We start from the raw sequence: 6,728 nt of genomic DNA on the forward strand, positions 1-6,728 counted from the left end.
TATCTCTGTCATTATGCCAGTACCATGCTGTTTTGAGAACTGTAGCTTTGTAGTATGTTTCAAAGTCAGGTAGTGTGAGATCTCCCACTTCATTCCTCTTTCTCAAGATGTTTTTGGCTATTCAGGGCACCTTGCCCTTCCAAATAAATTTGGTTATTGGTTTTTCTATTTCTGCAAAGCAAGTTCTTGGAATTTTAATTGGTATTGTATTGAATCTATAAATCAGTTTAGGTACAGTTGACATCTTAATTATATTCAGTCTTTCAATCCATGAACATGGTATGTTCTTCCATTTTTTTTAGGTCCTGTTCAATTTCTTTTAGCAGTTTCTTGTAGTTTTCTTTGTATAGGTCTTTTGTGGCCTGGGTTAAGTTTATTCCTAAATACATGATTTTTTGGCTGCTATTGCAAATGGAGTTTTTTTTAAGTTCCTTCCTCTTGTTGCACATTACTTGTGTATAAGAACACTACAGATTTTTGCATGTTGATCTTGTAGCCTGCCACTTGACTTATTCATTGATTAGCTCTAATAGCTTTCCTGTAGATTTTTCTGGATTTTGTACATACAGAATCATGTCATCTGCAAACAGTGAATGCTTTATTTCTTCCTCTCCAATTTGGATGCCTTTTATTTCCTTTTCTTGCCTAATTACTCTGGCTAGAACTTCCAGCACAGTGTTGAATAACAATGGTGACTGTGGGCATCCCTGTCTTGTTCCTGATCTTAGTGGGAAAGCTTTCAATGTTTTCCCATTGAGTACAAAGTTAGCTGTGGGTTTTTTATATATTGCCTTTATCATATTGAGAAAATTCCCTTCTATTCTTATCTTTTGAAGTGTTTTCATCAAGAAAGGATGTTGAATATTGTCAAATGCATTTTCTGCCTTGACTGAGATGATTATGTGCTTCTTTTGCTTTGATTTATTGATGTTGTGTATTACATTAATTGATTTTCTTGTGTTGAACCAGCCTTGCATACCTGGAATAAACCCCATGTGGTCATGGTGTCTAATTCTTTTAATATGCTGGTGGATTCTATTTGAGAGTATTTTGTTGAGGATTTTTGCATCTATATTCATTAAAGAGATTGGTCTATAATTTTCTTTATTTGTAGTATCTTTGTCTGATTTTGATATTAGGGTGATGTTGGCTTCATAGAATGAGTTGGGTAGTTTTCTCTCCTCTTCAATTTTTTGAAGAGTTTGAGCAGGATTGGTATTAATTCTTTCTTGAATGCTTGGTAGAATTCACATGTGAAGCTATCTGGTCCTGGGCTTTTATTTTGGGGGAGATTTTTGATGACTGACTCAATCTCTCACTGTCCTCCCCCCATGTGGACCTGACTCCCAGGGATGAATCTGGACCTGGCATTATGGGATTGAAAACATCTTGACCAAAAGAGGGATGTGAAATGAAATGAAATAAAGCTTCGGTTGCTGAGAAATTTCAAATGGCATTGAGAGGTTACTCTGGTGAATTCTTACATACTATATAGGTAACACTTTTTAAGTTTTAATGTATTGGAATAGCTAGAAGTAAATACCTGAAACTTCCAAACTCCAACCCAGTAGCCTTGACTCTTGAAGACATTTGTATAACAATGTAGATTTCAAAGAGTGACAGTGTGATTGTGAAAACCTTGTGGATCACACTCTCTTCATCCAGTGTGTGGATGAATGAGTAGAAAAATGGGGGCAAAAACTAAATTAAAAATAGGGTGGGATGGGGAGATGATTTGGGTGTTCTTTTTTATTTTTATTTTTTATTCTTATTCTGATTTTTTCTAGTATAATGAAAATGTTCAAAAATAGATTGGGGCGATGAATGCACAACTATATGATGGTACCGTGAACAGTTGATTGTACACCATGGATGATTGTATGGTATGTAAATATATCCTAATTAAACTGAATTAAAAAAAAACAGCATTGTACTGGCATAAGGATAGATATACCAAATAATGGAAATGAGTTGAGTGTTCAGAAATAGACACAAGTATGGACAATTAACCTTTGATAAGGCAGTCAAGCCAAAGCAACTGGGACAGAGCAGCCTCTGCAAATAAATGGGGTATGTACTTGGAAGATCTGAGAGCAGAGGCATGAATGGACATTTGCACACTAGTGTTTATGGATGCAATATTCATGATTTGCAGTGGGTGGAGGTGGCCTAAGGGTACATCAACTGAGGAACAGAATGGTGAACTGTGGTATATGCATATAATGCAATATTGAGCTACTACAGGAAGGAGTGAAGCTGTGAGACACCCAGCAAGGTGAATGGATCCTGTAGACAGCATTTTGAATGAAGTAAACCAGAAACAAAGGCAAACACTATAATGCCTCATGAATATGGACTACCATGTGTAAACTCAGAATTGAATCTTAGAGCACAGCCTATTAGGGGAATGATTATTCTAATGGTTCCTAGATTGTAAGCTCTTACAGCTGTGAAATCTACTCCTGAATTGTAACAGCTGTCTCCAAACTCTGAGTTGCTGATCCCTTTGTTTATAACCTGATTGGTCTCTGGAATGTGTATCTGTATGACACCTGAAACTCAGAGCTAGCGCTCACCTGATATGAATGTCAGTATTGGCATGTACAGCAACTCTCAGAAATAAAAGCTGAGAAAGCACAAAGACTTCAATTAGAGATATGAATGAAGCAGATCTGGTTAACACTAGGGCAAATTGCACCAAAGGGTAAAGGTCAAAATTGACTGTGTTTCAAAGCTTCAACTTTCATGTGAGACCAAGGGAAGAGATGTTTATTTGGCATAGGATCTATATTTTCTAAACAATATAAGTTCTACAGACAGTTTGTTCAAACACCATGATTACATGGACTTTGAATACGAAGTAAGATATGGTAGGATTGTATAGGTTAGAGTGAAATAGCAACACATATCAAAGTAATTTGGGCAGAGAATAAAAATATATATGCAGGGCCCCCCTGAGGAGCTGAGGGAAAATGCAGAAGTGTTGGACTTCCTCACCTGGGTTGTTGCTGATGTTCTCACAAACATTGAGGACTGAGGGTTTGGTGTGCTGAGCCATCCTTGGGCTTCATTTATGAAGCTCATTACTGCAGAGGAGAGACTAAACCTGCTTATTATTGTGTCTAAGAGTCTCCCCCTGAGTACTTCTTTGTAGCTCAGATGTGGCCCTCTCCCTCTAGCTAAGCCAGTTCAGCAGGTGAACTCACTGTCCTCCTCTCTATGTGGAACCTGACTCTCAGAGTTGTAGATTTCCCTGGCAATGCAGGATATGACCCCCAGGGATGAATCTGGACCCAGCATCATTGGATTGAGGACATCTTCTTGACCAAAAGGGGGATGCAAAATGAAATAAAGTAAAACTTCAGTAGCTGAGAGATTTCAAATGGAGTCAAGAGGTCACTCTGGTGGACATTCTTGTGCACTATATAGATAACACTTTTAGGTTTTATTGTATTGGAATAGCTAGAAGTAAATATCTGAAACTACCAAACTCCAACCTAGTAGCCTTGACTCTTGAAGATGACTGTATAGCAATGTAGATTACAAGGTGTGATAGAGTGATTGTGAAAACCTTGTGGATTTCACTCCCTTTATCCAGTGTATGGATGGATGAGTAGATAAATTGAGACAAAAAGTAAATGAAAAACAGGATGGGATGGGGGATGATTTGGGTGTTCTTTCTTATTTTTATTTTTTATTCTTATTCTGATTCTTTCTTGTATAAGGAAGATGTTCAAAAATAGATTGGGGTAATGAATGCACAACTATATGATGGTACCATGAACAGTTGATTGTACACCATGGATGATTGTATGGTATATGAATATATTTCAAGAAAACTGAATTTAAAATAAAAAAAGAGCCACACAGACCCAGGTGGAGAGAACTGAGAGTGACATTTTGAAGAGCAGCTGCAGCTAAGAGGGGACAAAACACCCCAAAAGCAACACTTTGGAGAATGCCATTTTGAAATACAACACAGGAGCAAGCAGATGCCAGCCATATGCCTTCCCAGCTAACAGAGATTTTCTGGATGCCAATGGCCTTTCTCCAGTGAAGTTACTCTTTGTTAATGCCTTACCTTTGACACTTATGGCCTTAAGATTGTAACTTTGTAACCAAATAAAACTCCTCTATAAAAGCCATTCCATTTCTGGTGTTTTGCAAAAGGGCAGCATTAGCAAACTGGAGCAGGTAGTTTCCATGGCTCTGGGGATGGAGGTGACAGGAGTGAAGGTTTTGGGATTTACAGGTCAACCAACATTTTAAAATTTGTGTTTATGATACAGGGAGAGATAGACATTTCTAAAGCATGATGATATTAGAGATTGTTTTTGAATTTCAGAAGGGAAAAGATTTTTTTTAAATTTGTTAGCAAAGTATCAGGATTCCAGAGTTCCAGTATTGTTTTCAGCCCTGGTTTCAAAAGTCAAGGAGAACCAGTCTTCCAGAACCCAGGGTAAACATTTCAAACACCATGGGAAAAAATATGTGTAAAATCCTGGGACTCCAGAGAGCCACAGCAGGCAGGATCACTAGGAAAGTGACCAAGGGTGAATACCCCAGAGCCTCAGGGTCCCTTGCTAGGTTTTGATTTAAGGCATGTAATAAACATGACAGGAACTTCTGGTCACCACTTGGGGGAGGAGCCAGGTGTTTCTGAATTCATGAAATACAGAGGAAGGAGACTCCAAGGTCTAAGTAGTAAGATTCAGAGGATCAAGAAGTGGCTGCTGAGAGCCTGATGATACAGCTGACATTGGGTTCCAAGGCTCAGTGGGGTAATGGTTGTTGGTCCTTAATGAGGACAACTGCAAGCAAGTATTCCAGCATGAAAGTTGACAGGGCAGGAGCCCAAAGTATGTGGCTAATCTTCTGGCTCCAGTGTTGGCAAGTGGGCCACAGATGATCTCATGGAGAAAACCTGGCCCGGAGGCAAGGGAGTCAGGTGAGAAGATAACCTGGAAGTGGGACAGGCCAGGGGTGAGCCTAGAAATCATGGGAGTTTGTGAGAAGGTAAGTGGTAGGTAGGAGAGGCATAGAACCCAGTGGTCCAGAACACTGGCTCATGAGCTCAGATCTACACTCAGGTCATGTGATCTGTGAAAGTCACTTAATGTGATCTTGGCAAGTCACTTAACCCCTCCTAGGCTTCCTTTTCCTCATGTATAAAATGGGGATAAGCATCACTTATGTTTGTGAGATTTGTTCAGGCCCAGGGTTTCCTCCTCAGATTTCTAGCTGAGATGAGAAGCTTGATTTTTTTCACATGCAGTGAAAATAAAACTGTCTCCAAGGGAGTCTGTGGCACCACCACATCCTGGACAGTGGCAGGTGCATGAGCTGTTGGGCCCAGGGTGGCTCATGGAGGATATGACTCCTGGGGATGAATCTGGACCCAGCATCATGGGATTGAGGACATCTTCTTGATGAAAACAGGGATGAAAAATGCAACAAAGTAAAGCTTCAGTGGCTGAGAGATTTCAAATGGAGTCAAGAGGTCACTCTGGTGGACATTCTTATGCACTATATAGATAAGTCTCTTTGGTTTACCCTGTACTCGCTGCAGGTGGCCCTGCTCTGCATCAATCCCATGGCTGTACTGCATGTGGAGCACTTCCTCAAGAACATTGGCTGGGAACAGACAAGGGAATTGGCAGATTCAGAGAGGAGCCTGGAATCAAATCTCAGCTAATGAACCCTATTCAATCTGCAAGAACCGTGATGAGAGTGCCATTGATAATAGTAAACTCAACTGCAATTATATTACTTTAATTTTTGGGGTGAAGATACATGGTGGAAATGGAGACTCAGAAGAGAAGATAAAACAGAAGTTATTACTTCAGTCATTATTGGAATATAGGTATCTTAGCTGGACAACCTTGCACTTGACAAAATGTAAAGCTGACAATAAAAAAGTTTCTATTTATTTAAATTGTAAAAAAGTTGCACTTGTAGTTTCATTACAAAAAGATCAGATCAATAAGACAGGCATTAACTATTCAGAATTGAAATACATTTGATTGCTAGCTATTAATAATCAAATTGTCCATGCTGTGAAAATTTTTGTTAAAAAGGTATTAGACTGTCATGTCTATGTCCAGAAATATCTTTCTTTCTTTCACTTCTCAGGGATGAAGTTGTTGTTTCCCCAAATTTTAGACATCCCTAATCACATAGTGATGATGTGAGAGTGATTATCACCCCTAGATAAAATTTAAAGGGTTATAAAAACATTTTGTATATAAAATGATAAATAGGTAATTTTAAATTTTTGAGTTAAAATTTTTGACCATATATTGTCTCAGCTATGGAAAAGTCAAATTTATTGTAACTACTTGGAGCAGTACTCCCTGATTTCAGGGAGAATTCTAATTTTGTTAGTCAATCAGTCACATGATGATTGTGCTTTTGTTTTAAATTCTTTCTTGCATTTATTTTATTGACTTGCCTGAACAATGAGACCAGACTGTATTTTCACTACTAGAAAATCTGTGTAGAAAAGTCTGTGCCCATTTTACAATGATGACTTATTTTTCTTAATCAGCATAAATGTAAGCCTACAAGAGGAATCCTAAATAATCACAATTAAATGACGCTACATAAAGTCTATGTTTACTGTGAAGGATTTATTTTCTGAAAATTATCATGTTTTCATTTCCTGGTAGAAACATTAAGGTGTGTGAGTTTAATTCTTCATTCTGTCTGACGATAGAACATTTATTCTG

General features: G+C 38.3%; 1 pseudogene; it reads left to right on the plus strand.

Annotated features, from left to right (window-relative positions):
- The first annotated feature begins 5,521 nt into the window (after nt 1-5,521).
- LOC119535512 lies at nt 5,522-5,775 on the plus strand (annotated as a pseudogene).
- Nucleotides 5,776-6,728: the final 953 nt, after the last annotated feature.

This window comes from Choloepus didactylus, chromosome 5 (genome assembly GCF_015220235.1).
Source record: "Choloepus didactylus isolate mChoDid1 chromosome 5, mChoDid1.pri, whole genome shotgun sequence".
Lineage (NCBI taxonomy): Eukaryota > Metazoa > Chordata > Mammalia > Pilosa > Megalonychidae > Choloepus > Choloepus didactylus.